This window comes from Ursus americanus, chromosome 14 (genome assembly GCF_024610735.1).
Source record: "Ursus americanus isolate L20-20 chromosome 14, mUrsAme1.1.p, whole genome shotgun sequence".
NCBI classification, from domain to species: Eukaryota; Metazoa; Chordata; class Mammalia; order Carnivora; family Ursidae; genus Ursus; species Ursus americanus.
In genome coordinates, this window is record NC_142140.1 from 15,265,185 (window position 1) to 15,280,117 (window position 14,933).

Below are 14,933 nucleotides of genomic sequence, written 5' to 3' on the forward strand. Positions count from 1 at the left end.
GTGGTTGAGTAAAACAGGTAGTATTTTCACTACTGATCGATGGGATTACTGAAATTCCTAACAGTTATTTACATTTTCCAAGATCACACAGTTTCTAAGTGGTGTTAGCAGGTTCAAAGTCAAGATCTTCAAGCCATCATGCCAAGTATTTTCCTTTTTACAAGAGCACAGGTTTATTGCTTTAATAAATAAATTAACTCTCCCAACTTATTCTTCCAAAGACCATTCCTACCCTTGCTTAAAACTTGTTCCATACATAGAAGTCAATTGGAAGAAAAGTTCCCAGCAGCTTGGTTTCATTAAAAAAAAAAGTTGGGGGGGGGGCTGGGTAGCTCAGGTGGTTAAGTATCCGACTCTTGATTTCTGCTCAGTCATGATATCAGGGTCATGAGATCCAGCCCCACATCAGTCTCTGCACTGAGCATGGAGCCTGGTTGAGATTCTCTCTCCCTCTCCTCTCAGCCCCTCCCCTGCTCTCTCTCTCTCTCTATTCCTCTCAAAAAAAAAAAAAATGGGGTTTTCTCATAAGCCTACCTGTTCTTTCCTCCTTGTGCTGTGCTTACTACAGTTCAGTTTTCTACTGTAGATGTAAATCATATGATTATATTTTTAATTTACTTTTTTAAGCATAAGCTGGCCTAATCAGCAAAAGTTTTGCAGTCCAAATTGCAAAATTGGTATTAGATCAATATAATTAAATAGCAAGGGAGAGAAGGGAGAGCTTCTGGGACCTGCCAGAGGGAAAAGGAGAATGAGTTCCCAGTTCTCTGCATTCGCCATCACACTGATGTCTTTATCTCCAGTTAGCTACAAAGAACTTAGCTAATCATTGTGCTTCACAGTGATAACAGATTTATAGTATATGGATCACATCCTGAGGCTGTTAAAAGAGTCTGCTAATATGATTTTAAAACAGAAATCGGGTCTAGAGAGTCTTAACTCCTCACAGAAACGTCGTTTCACTTTTCCACTATTACCCACACCCCATCCTGATCAAAGTAAGCATAGCTGTTCTGAGTCTGAGAGTTGTCTGCCTTGAGAGGAACCAGGCATTTTGCCTACAGGCTTGCAGGATGTGTTTTTGCTGTAATGTTGCAATGGCCATGATTATTGGTTGCGGTCTAGAGAACTGTAAAAAATAGAAGAAAGACATCAGAAGCTTTGTGGTAATAGAGGATTCTGGGTTTGCCTGTGTGGTGGAGATTCACCAAGAAGTAGCAATTCTTGGCCAAGTATTTAGCATATACCTAGGATGAAGCATGGAATATTTTTCAGAAATAGGATCTGGAAGTATGTGATGGAAAAGGAGGATAATGAACATAAAATATATCATAAATAGGTAAAGGGAATTATCTGGAGATCAGACAATATACAAGGACAGGCAGCTCTTGAGAAGAACCCACGTGGAGGCAAGCAAGCTGTGACTCATCAAGATCTTCCCTATATGTGCTTATGGGTGAGAGATGATCACCCACGACATGAATCATATGACAATAACCACCATCATAAAAACAGTTACCATCGAGAGTGCAGTGTGCCACAAATTCTAAAAAATATTTATTAATCCATTCATTCTCACACTAACCCTGTGAAGTAACTATTACTATTATTCTCAGTTTACACACAAGGATACTGAAGTTTAGGGAAGTTGAGTGACTGGCTAAATGACATACAGACACTAACTGGCAGATGCAGGATTTCAGAGAGGTCTGACACATTAAAAAACTCCTGCTTTCAGTGCAAACATTGCATTACTCCACTTTTTGAACAAATGTACAATATCTGAATGATGACGCATAATTTCTTAGAACCATTTCGTACTTAATTTCATGTACCATGGTGAACACAGCATGATGAAATAGGGAAAACAAAACAAAAACAAAAACAAAGAAATAAACAGACATGGGCTTTAGAATCAGAAAACTGCAATCTTATCTCTTATAAAGTAAAACAGACAAAAAAAGATAACCTAAAGGACCGTGCTTTCAGGGTATAATAAATAGAATTCTTAAAGCTGGCCACCCTTTGTTGTATGTATTAATTTTCTATTGCCCATATAACAAATTACAACATACCTATGGCTGAAAAGAGCACACCTTGATGATCTTATAGTTCTGTAGGTTAGATATCTGATACAGATATCAGTGTGTTAAAATCAAGATGTCACAGGTTTTGTTCCTTTCAGAAGCCTCTAGAAGAGCATCTACTTTTTGCACATTCCTTGTCTTGTGATCCCAAGCTTCCATATTCAAAGCTAGCAGTGTTGCACATTTCTGAACATTTTACCACAGTCACACCTCCTCTGTCCACAGCTGGGAATGGTTCTGTGTTTTGGATCCTCACAGATGATCACGGATAGTCTCCCCATGCTAAGGTCCATAATTTAATCACACTTGCAAAGTCTTTTTTTGCCATGTAGCAGGACATATCCACACCTTCCAGCATTAGGATTACGGACACATTTGGGCAGCCATTATTCTGTCTACCTCCGTGTATAAAGCTTGGAACCTGGTGAACACCAAGACTGAGATCAAGCACAAGACTAGATGATAAATTCAGGAAGCACTGTGAAGGCCAATCTCAGAGTAAGATAATCTGCTAAACATGGAAGAAATGTGTTTTCAATTCTGTCCACTCTCTCATCTTAAAACTATAAAAATATTCCCCTTACCTAGAGCTTGATCAAACTTTTTTTCCTATTATTCCCTGTGGGGTGCCAACAATGTTAGAAGCTGGAACAGAGAGGCACAAAGACACCATAGGTCCCATCTTTCCAGATCCTGCACACTTCCTCCTTCAGGCTGTGAAGACAGGGTGTCCGGGGGGATAAATATCTGTGTCAACTGATCTTGCTTGGGAATAAATGGCCTTTCAGAGTTTGGAGGGAGCAAGATTCTAAGGACAACTCTACCTGGTTTAGATCAATAATAAGCATCATATTCTTCTTCAAAGAACACCTTTTCCAGGATTCACCCCTGCATACCCATACCATATATATAAATTTAGCCTTAGAAAAAAAGGAGAGAGAGGGCTGTCACTGGAAATTGCTAAAAGGGTCTACTCGAATCCCACTTCTCTTAAGCTAGGTTTAAAAATAACAACAAAAAGTACCCCAAAAGTTCACCTAGTAAACACAGATATCTAGTTCAGAAAGTCCTCTGAGGGAATCTAAAATACCAGATGCCCTTAAAAACATGCAAACACATTCTCTCCAAGCCACCTTCTACTCAAAAAATGAATCGCTAACCTTTACATTTAGGGGATTTGTGTGTGAAATACGAATGAACCCATTCAATTTATCATCCTCAAATAAACCTGTCATAGTGTCACAGGAGCAGGGACTAGCCAATTGCTAATATCAAAAGCTGTAAAAATGATCCAACTTCGAGTTCCTAGGGAGTGACCCATTTTTGCAGCAGAGTGCAAGTAGGCAGCACAAATTATGTTAGAACAATATCTGCGAAATGCTGAATTCAAAAATCCTACTTGGACAAAGGAAAAAAAACTCATGTTAATTGAAATACCTTAATATTGCCAACATATTCACATGCCATAAGTTAGGACACAGATATGCTCCCCACTCCCTCCAAAGTAATATTCTTCCAATTTAGGTGGGTTAACACAATTGCTGAGGGCCATCAAGGATGAAAGAGCTTGCTTAATGTAAGAGGAAAATTATGTTCCATCAAGACAGACGATTCTCAAAATTCTGGCCAGTTACTTATCAGAAGTCTGTAAAGTATAGGTTTAGATAACAGAACACAGCATAGCAAAGGAAAGATAAGTACCACTATGTTTAGTCAGGAATATCTAGGTTGCACTGGGATAAGGAATACCAAAACCTCAGTGGTTTAACACAACCCAAACCTCTTTCAATGTCCGCTGTGGGTCTAGGTAACTCTCCAGGGCAACTCTCTTCCATGTAGTACTCAGAATTCCAGAATTCCAACATCTCCAATTTGATTGAGGTGCTCACTCTTCCTGTGATAGAAGGGACTCTGGAGAGATACATATTGATATAGGCATAAGGCCATTCCCAGTCCATTTTCCAGAACTAGGTGCTGCAAGGCAGCTGGGGGATGTACTTTCAGTATAGTAGAGCTGAAAATATTGGTGAGAACTGGTATTTTGTCTACCATACACAGGTAGGAAAACACCTGGAGGTTATGAAGGCCACAGCATATCTATTTGACTATTAGTGTGTGAAGAACACTACATTAGGATGTGGTGGGCATTCCGTAGGCTAGCTACTAAGAGTTGAAACATGATTCACCAACTTCCACTAGTGTGGATGTTATTCCTTTATGCACAGTGTAAGTCTTTCCAATTCTGGGGAGATGAAGGAGGAGAAATGGAGCTGTAACAACTTTGGTCATTAGTATATTGGTGAGGAAACACTAAGCCACTTACTAGTTGTAGGTAACATGTTGATTATGATCACTTCTGCAAAAAAGGATGTTAGATATACTGAGTACCCATGGGGCACAAATCTGCACTTAATATATGCCTTTTCTCTTCCTTGTAACAACCTTGGTTTAATATCTTTTCTTGGTTAATTTTCTTGCTAATGATAAAGTCCTTCAGCCTTACAATATCTGAACTGTCTTCTTTCAGGATTAGAGTTACATAGAGCAATATCCTTTTATTTTCCAGTTATTTTATATGTGGGATTCGTTTTTGTATTTTTAAAACATATCCAACTATTCATCCTGGCTATAAAGGAGAACATGGTATAACTCTTCTAAATTCTAAGGAAATGAAAGTGCCCAAATCTTTCTGGGGACTTTTGCAGCCTTAATAGCAAGGTTCTCTGAGACACACACATGCCAAGAACACATCAAAAGAAGATGAGATCATCAGGTGGGATGTTCTAAACAAACATCCCTGAACTCAAAGCTAGTTCACATTTGTATCCAGGCTCATTTTGCATCACATGATCATGCCCTGACTGATAGGAGAAAGAGGAAGTGAAGGTTTATGTGCAGAACTCAAAAGGGGTTGTGAAACGTGACCAGATCATGATCTTCATCTTTCCATAAATCTTTTTGTAACACTGCTCCTTTGAATGGATATTTTATTTGTTGTCTTAAAAATGAGGTCAGTGAGCCTCATGATATTAATAAGTTCTCCTATAATTTTGCAAGCCAGTCTGGTCTCTGCAGATAGTCTCTGCATTAAATGTGAACAACTGAGAATGTCTATGTCTGTAATGGGGTGTGTGTGGGAAGCAGAATTGACATGTTCACCTTAGAGAGAAAGTCACATTTATGTAATAAAACCTTGTAACTACTTCCCTTCCTCATTCCTTTCTAAGTTTCCTTTTTTCCCTTTCTGCAACAAATTACTATTTAAACATTTACTGTGTACAAATTACTATGCTAGGTACAATGGAGTTTAAGAAAGACAGATTCTATATGGTCTTTGAAGTGAAGGAACTTAAATGAGACCTTGTTTCTCCAGGGACACCGTCTACCTTCTACTCCAAAGCTCTTTTGGGATGTCACAGATAGTCTTTGGAATTACCCAACATTTGTTCAAGGCCAGATTTCCTGGCAATAATAAAAGAACAAGTATGTTTCCATGTGGCTACTTTTGCTTTGGCAGTTCAAAATGTAGGGTCTACAAAAGTCTTTGATTTCTGGACCTGTGTTTTTGCAAAAAAATCCATGGTGCCTACATTCCCTGAACATTTTGAAATAATATGCTTTACTTTGCAAGGATAGAAACAGCTTAATCTTCAGACCACTTCTAGGTATTTTTCCTTTTTTTGCTCCCTGAACACTTTAAGCAACTTTGGCTTTTAGTTCATACACCGTAGAAGAACTTATTCACTTGAAATAAAAAGTGATTAACAACATAAATGGTCAATAAACATCCTACAGTCATCCCTAGGCAAAGAACATGTTCAGCCCACTTTCCCTCCACTTTCCTCATTTGGAAAGATTGACGTACTGTGAAAGTCTAGTCAATAGTTGTTAGCATTTCTGAAAGCCAACTGAGTGAATTAGAGATACGAAGAATTCTTTGGCAGACTTTCAAAGTCCCTGATCCACTAAATAACAGTTTCCTATAGTAAGACATTGTTTAAGAATCATGCCATTTTTCCCTTCTAGAAGACTTGCTTTCTTTAGCTATTCTTTTTTTTTTTTTTTAGAACTTAAGAATTTATTAAAACTGAAACCAGTGTTATTGCACATGTTGGATTATTCACATCAAGCACAGGACAGCTGTATGATGAAATATGACAACTTCAGAAGCAATGCAAAATGAAATATCCTTCTTAAACTATTTTTAGCAGAAAAAGAAAAAAATAGATATTTACAATCATTGAACAAGTGTCAATGTGTTTTCATCATTTTCTTGACACAGTGTCTTTAAACTTGAAGAGGGAACTAGTGTGACTCATTGCTGGGTACAGAGGAGGGCTGGTTTGCACTTTGACCCTTTAATAAGAGTCACTACTACCTATAGTCATTAACAATCTACATAATGTGGCACTTAGTACTGTCATAACATGGAAGCCACAGTAAGGTACTCTTATGAAGCTGCAATTAGGGCTTTATGATTATTGGTTTGTATGCCAAACTATAAGGTGAATTCACTAAGGACTAATCAGTGTTTTTCAGACTTTAATGTACACACCTGGGGGGAGGTAGATTTGGTATCAGTATGTCTAAAGCAAGGTCTGGGAGCTTGTGTCAAAAACAAGCTCCTATGTAATGCTGATCCTGCTGGTCTATACGTCATCCTTGGGTAACAAGGGACTAGATCTTATCTGAGCAAAACTATATAAAAAGACAAAAAACTCGATGTAATGGTATGATGGGGCTATCTGGTGGTAAGTCCACCAGAATGAGACTTGTTAGGTAAAGAAGCATAGATTGAAAAAAGCAAGTTATAACAGCTAACATCACTAGTGCTCATTCATGCCCTGTCTACTACCCCGTGAACACTGTACCACAAACCACAAGTATTCAGGTCCCATTGCCAAAACTATATTGTGTAATGGATGCATCCCAGAAACTGTGATGCAATTAAACATTTTATGTATTTACATCATCGTCTTCTGATTCTCTGTTCACTAGGAACTTTTAAAATATAATTTACCTTCTCATGTAGAACTACTTAAAAAGGGAGAATGAAGCTAATGGAGTGTGAGTGATTAGGCTGAGAATTTCTCATTGAAAATAAATGATTTACAAGAGCAAGAGAATCTGCTGATCAAAGAATGCTGGATATTCCAATATTTCTGACTATTTTTATTGAAAATTGACAAAATGGAATTTTGGTCAGTATCATAGTCTTGGTTGATGTGTAATTGTGTGAAATGAATAAACTTTAAAGTACCAAACAAGCAGTTTTCAGTCTGAAAAGGTCATGATTGATCCTAGACCAAAATGACTATAAAGTGCATCTGGGAAAAATAATGTTAGGGCAGACAAGGGTGAGGTGAGGAGACTTTCCCTATCAGACACTAAAATCTATTATTATAAAGATATAATATGTAAATATTTCAGTATCTATGTCACTATATGCAACATAGCTGAATGGCAGGGAAAAAATTGTAAAAAGAAAAAACCCCATAAAATATGGCATTTTAAACCAGATTGAGAAAGACTGAATGAATACGATAATGTGGGACAACTGACAAATCATTTGGAAAGAAACAAGTTTAAATCCTTATCTCACATTTTCTTCTAAAATGAATACTGTGTGGGTTAAACAAGAAAATCATAAAAGTAATAGAAGTACAGATAAACACTTTAATTATACTGGTTATGAGGAAGGTCTTTCTAAAGATGGCATCAAGGGTAAAACCATTAAGAATAAGATTAAGAGAAATAACTCCTTTAAAATTAAAGGGCTTATGTGGTAACACTTTTACCCATGCCTCTACTATAATCAAATTATGAGTCAAATGACAAATATAAATGCATTAAAGTGAATTAGTAGTGACTCTATAAAGAGCTTTTATAAATTAAGTAGAAAAAGAGAATCACCCAGTAGGAAGATGACCTAGGCACAGGAGTAAGAAATTATCAAAGGGGGGGGGAACAATAAACAACTTTGAGATGGTCAGTAAACACATTAAAATGCATTCATTGTCAGACAACAAGATTATTGTTAGTTGGTTTGTGAAGACATACCTATCAAATATCTTAAAAATATGCAGACGAGCTTATGCAACAGCTCCACTTCTAGTATGTGTTCAAGGATGTTTACTGAAATATCAGGAATGGGTGAATTTGAAAAAAAATTAAAATAGAATAAAAATATAATGCATAAGTAATTAAAATATTGATTTTCACATATGATCAAGGTATCAGTATAACAGTACAGATTTACATATATATATATTGATAGGAGAATATGTTCCTCTCATATTTTAAGTGAAAAAGACAGGCTCTATATTAGCATGCATTGTTAGACCTCATACATTTACTTACTTATTTATTTATTTATTTAATTTGGATGACTCTTTTTTATGTTTAATTGGTTTTCTACCTTCCACTATTGTAGAAAATGTGGAACAGGGGACATCTGATTGAAGGGAAGAAGGAAAAGAAGAGAATATCTTTATTTCTTCACACTTAAATCATGACATCCTAGGGCCTTTCTGCTTTCTCTCTTATGTAGTCTTCATTGTTCCACGACTTTTCTTTAAGATGCGAGGTTGGACTTACCGGATAGAAAAAAATCTTTCCCTGTATTCTTCCACAAGATTTTTAGGCCATTACTTGCAGAAAATGCACATAGTCTAACAATAGTGCATTTCTAAATTATTTTACAAATGTCTACAGGTAATGCAAATGCATAGCATATCATTCAAAACAGAAAAGGGACAAAAATAATTATCATGATACATATCAGCAAGATAAAGGAATCACAAAGTCAATGTTTGTTTTTCTCTAATGGATTTCTGGATGTCCTTTTCAATAACCACGTTAATTTTTTTCTATATTTATATAAAATTATTTATCCTTCCAAAAATTTACTTATAATTTGGATCACATATATTTACCACTTCAAACTCTTACACATATATATGTAAAAGTTTTATATATATGGCACAAGAATCCTAGAAAAATATATGAAATATTCACAGAAATTTCAGCAGCCTGTAGGATCAAAGATAATTTTTTCTTTCATATTTTATGCATTTTCAGATTTGTTTATAATAAACAGGAAATAGCTTTATAATGTAAAACAGTTAAGACCATTTCCATATTTTTTTTTTAAAGATTTTATTCATTTGACAGAGAGAGACAGCCAACGAGAGAGGGAACATAAGCGGAGGGAGTGGGAGAGGAAGAAGCAGGCTCATAGCAGAGGAGCCTGATGTGGGGCTCGATCCCACAACGCCAGGATCACGCCCTGAGCTGAAGGCAGACGCTTAACCGCTGTGCCACCCAGGCGCCCCCATTTCCATATTTTTAAAAAGATAGGAAGTACTATCAATCTTCAGTTGCTCTTTGGAGGGTCTTTTCCTCAGTAACACCTAGATATCACAGACATCTGGCTGAAAGTATATTTAGTATTGAGAAACTCTAAAAGCAGGTCACAAGAGCTGGTAATGTCAGCATAGGAGTTTAATAGGAAACCCAAATTCATTTGGGTCCAGATATACTGGACATTTTGCCACCCTTTCTGATACACGAGAGTGGTGGCATCAGATGCTGATGGTGAGCCAAAAGTAATAAATATTTGGTGTAATCTTAGCAACAGGGTTTTGATACCTGATACTCCTCTTTCATTCTTGCACCCTTTTCTCACTCATTCTTCCAAGTCCACTAGATGTATCATATTTTCAGCATAGGTATATGTTTCTACTCCAGGTAAGTAGACAAAGATTATCATAATTTTCAATGTAAAGATTCCATTGGTGTTAACAGTTTAAGGAGAAAGACACGACTTGTGAACGAGAGAAATAATGAAAATCTTTGTGGGAGAATATGACTTTATCTAGAAATGGAAGGATAATTTCAGTAAAGACAGTAGAAAAATGGCATTTCAGCTGGGAATAATACAGTTATTAGAGGAAGGAGAGAGAATACAGGCTTCCATATGGTTTAGAGGAAAGTAGTCACATCACCAGACTGTGGGCTATGGAATTTGTGAGGAAAAACTAGGAGTCCCTCATAGAGTCTTAATTGGAAGCTCATTTATATGACAGGTAACAAGAAACAAGTGAACTTTTGAGAAAGCCTTCAGAAATGATCACAGTTGTAATTTAATGTGTAAAAGAACATGGATCTGAATGGAAAAATGAACATTTATAGACAGGACAGCCACTCAGGAAATTATTGCATGAATAAAGATGAAGTTGTGGCGCGAGATGAGACTGGATTCTAGAGTTAATACAGATGTAGAACCAAAACAATGACAGATGATTAGAAATGGCAGACAAGAGTCAGAGCGCTCTTAATAATGAGTATTTGGGAAAATAATGGAAATGGGAACTTTGGGGGAAGCTTACCTTAGGAGAAAAAGTTCAGGTTATATTTGTTGAGTTACAGAGGTGCTGATGTATCCCAGAAATGGCATCGTTTTAGAGGGGGGTGGGTTATGGAGAGATGGTGGGCAAATAGATACATTCTGGGTGTCTTCAGCAAACAGGCAATGTTGAGGCATGAGAAAATGAACAGATGTAGTAAAACTGGTAGACAGCTTTGAGCAAAAAATCCAAGGGTAGAATGTGGGAAGGTAAGTACATTACACAGGTTTGAGGAGGCAAAAAGTGATAGAAGAGAGCCTGGCCTGTTTTGTTCACTATTAGATTCATAATACCTAAAATTGTGCTTGACACAGAGAATGCCTCAATAAATACTACCGAATGAATTAAAGTATAAAAAAGGTAGTTTCATGACAAAGATGTCTGTGAACAGCGTGGAACACTGCCTAGAAAGGAAAGAAAATGAAGTCTTTTGTGTTTAGGAGGTCAACACTGATCTCTGAAAGACCAGATTCAGAAGAAATGAGGAAGGGCAGAAATCACACCCTGTGGTAATCATCCTTTTGGTTCCAATCTCATATTCTGAATAGGTATTCTATCTTTTCAAACAGAATTTTTCTGCCTGTAACATCCAGGATCTGAGATACGCATGACAGAATTTTGTTTTCTTTCTTTTTTTTTTTTTTAGGAGGGTATTACCCTTGGAGCTCTCTGCTTTACTGAAACACACACACACACACACACACACACACACACACACACACCCAACTGTGAATTAATTAAATCTGAGAAACACAATGTCAGTTCAACATACAATTCAAAATACTAATTCAGTCCTTGGATAAAGTGGGCTTTGTCCTAAATGCTTAAACATTGATTTTGCAAGGAACAATAAATAGCCACCACAAGTGATATAGAGAGTTAATTATTTTCAGTTAGTCTCCCAAGCATTAAATTGTGAGTCTCCTTCGTGTGTGTGTGTGTGTGTGTGTGTGTGTGTGTATCTGGAAGGTGATGTTTGTATATGTCACAGCTTTTTGTCTCTGTGCCAGATGACTGAGGAATTTCAGACATCAGTGCAACTAATCTCTTTGAATAGAAGAGAAATTCACATGGGAAATGCTTAGATTTGGGGGGAAGGTAACCGCATTCTGTTTGAGAGATTTTATGTGTACCACTTAGGAGGGTGCTTTGCTTTTGTTATTAACTCACACATTTTGGTTAGCATCATTGCATTAAAGTGCAACCTTTGAGTGCACCAGAGAAAAGTAACAAAAGCTTAGCATTAAGAAAAACATCAATTTACTCTGCAGGTACCAGCAGTATGTTTACTTCATACCTTAAAATGAATGGTTATGTGATACTTACTTTAAAGCATATTTTAGTCTAAGACCATAGGATAGATTTTGTTAGATTGGATGTTTCGGCAGTGCAAGAGAGATGAACAATATGTGTAAATGTCACAGATATTCACTCACAGAGGATGTGTTTGGTAGATGACTTATTGCAATTATGCAACTTTCAAAAGTAGCAGGAAACTGCAGCAAGGAGGGGAAAAAAGCTCTAAATTCAGACCTGTGATCAGTTCACTTCTCTGTCTCTTACCCACTATGTGTCCACAGGCAAGCCACATAACCTCTCTCAGTTCAGTTTGTTCATCTACATAAAAAGCCAATATGGCAGAATCATAGCAATAGGAGTCCTACCAAATATGGTTGTTTGGAAAGATACTGGAAATAAAAATTTAGGAAGAAGTTTAGCTTATGGGGAAAAGCTGCTAAATTCAATATCGATTTGTTGAGTTACACAGGTGTTGATGTATTCCCGCAGAGGCATCACTTTGGGAGTGGAGACTATGAAGAGTCTAAGGCTTACTCTAACACTGCGGTAGTAGTGAATAATAGATTATTCAGCACACACTACAGTATATACAAGTATTATACTAGTATTTTTATTTACTTTACAATTAGTATAAGTAAAGAATGATTATAACCCCAATTTTACTTGTGAGATAACTGACTTTCAGAGGTTCTGACTTACTCAAAGTCATGCAGATAAATTGAATTAGAGTTCAAAACAGGACTGACCGAGGCAAGGCTACTAACCATTTCCCAAATGCAAGAGTACATGTGAAAGTGGTCTTTAAAGTAAAAGTACTACAAACATATAAAGTGATATACCTAATCAGAAAATACTGCACATGAAGACTGAATTAGCACAACATTAATAAGCTCTAACATTTTATTGTGTGCTTCCTATGTGCCATGACTGCTCTATATGCTTCCAATTATTCACTCACTGAATCCTCACGGGAACTTGATTACAGGCAATTTGGCTTTAGATTCAGAACTTCCAAACAGCCACCATGCTGCCTCACCTGTGTGTGAAGATGATGCAAATGGCAGTGAGGGTTTTTGCAACAGCTGAGATGAACTGTTTTGAGAATTTAATTTCCAGAGTAGGCTTGCGTCTTATAAAAGTGTGTAGTCACTTTTTCATGGAAGAGAATGTTCTTGTTATAACAAGCGAAGTTCTTTACATGTTTTGGTTTGATCTTACTTTGATTTGACTAATTCTGACCACCAACTAGCATGGGTTTCGTGAAGGGAAAGTATTGCCCATCTTAGAGTAAATGAGCAGCAGAAGCCTTGCCTACCATGTGGCCACCTTTCTCGACATGGAAATTGAGGAGCTTAAAGTCAAACTGGTAATTTCCTAATGTCCACCTTCATGATCTCACTGTGCTCTTCACTCCTCTCCACAACCCCTCTTCTTCCCTCTTCTTAGTTAATGCATAAAACACAGACCTTCCACTACAAATATCACAATCCTTTCTTGTGTTTGTGTAGTGCAGAAAACTTCAGGAATAACAGTATACATTAAAAAAACTATAGGGGCAGCTGGGTGGCTTGGTCAGTTGAGCGTCAGACTCTTGATTTCAACTCAGGTCATTATCTCAAGGTTGTGAGATCAAGCCCAGCATCAGGTTCCGTGCTAAGCACAGAGGCTGCTTGGGATTCACTCTTCCCTTCTCACTCTGCCTTTCTTCCTTGTGTGCATGTGCACACAAGCTTTCTCTCTCTCTCTCTCTCTTTAAAAACAAAACAAAAAACACAAAATTAAAATCAGGTATTTCTTCTTTGATCTTAAGGCATAGAACTAAGATTTATTTATTTATTTTTAATCTTTTTTTAAAAAGCTTTATTTGAGAGAGAGAGAGAACATGAGTAGGAAGGGCAGAGGGAGAAGGGGAGAGAATCTCAAGCAGACTCCACATGATGTGGGGATGGATCTCACAATCCTGAGATCACGACCTGAGCTGAAATCAAGAGTCCAACACTTAAGTGACTGTATCACCCAGGCTCCCCTTTAATCTGTTTTTATCCTTTTTTTTTTTTAAATAAACTCTATCCCCAACATAAAGGACTTGAACTCATAGACTTGAACTCATCATCAAGACCAAGAGTTGCATGCTTTACCAACTGAGCCAGACACCTCTAACTTACAAAGATTCTAAGGTATCTCTTTTGCTTGCATCACATTCACTCATTTATTCAATTATTCATTAATTCATGTGTTAATTGCATTTTTACTATGTTTCATGCACTGAGCTAGTTACTGGGAATATTAAAATGAATGAATCTCTTCTTTTAAAGTTTTATTTTGGTATTTCTTTCAAAATGGTGAGTTTTGATTCTGTTTTCTATTTTTACTTTGTCTAAATGCTATTATCATTTAGTGATTGGCAATTAAATACGTATCATCATATTATATTATAGCATATATATTATTACATATATATGTATATATGTTACCTATATATTCTCTTTTACATCTTTTAGCCACTTTTGCACTAAGTAGGGAGTATCACTGGATTCCGTTTTGTTTTTCAGAGACATTAGGTCTCTCCTTTCTAAATTTCAGCTGTTCTTAAACTGCTCCTGCTTTATCTCACTCTTATTTCTTTTTAATTGTCCTCTTAATAGATTTAAATCCAATAGGTTTTTTTTAACTGGTCATTCCCTCCCCTCTGAGTACAAAGAAGAATGGTGCATTCCCCAGCAGGCTTAATCCTCCTCAGTGGTAATAGACGATGAACCCATAAAATTTATTAGGCAGAAAAGAAATCAAACATCTGAAAATATTTTACAACTCCTCAAACTGGAATCTACCCTAAGCTGTCCTAATAAGGTTATACGATTTTTGTTTGTTTTATTAAACTCATTAGCACTGGAATTTTGAGGTTATCAACAGTGAATCAGTGATGGAATTTGGGAATTCCTTGTTCTTATTTCATGGGTAGGGAGGCTATTGGGGGCCCTGACAAATCATGTGCCAGCGTAGGAGGCACTCAGTAGTGAGCTTTGAGAATTGTTTCCACTTGAATGCCCAGATATTGTAAAATCTATAACTTCCATGACGATTTTGAAGTGGCAGAACTAAGGAACATGAGCAAAATTTACCATGATTTACAGAGCTT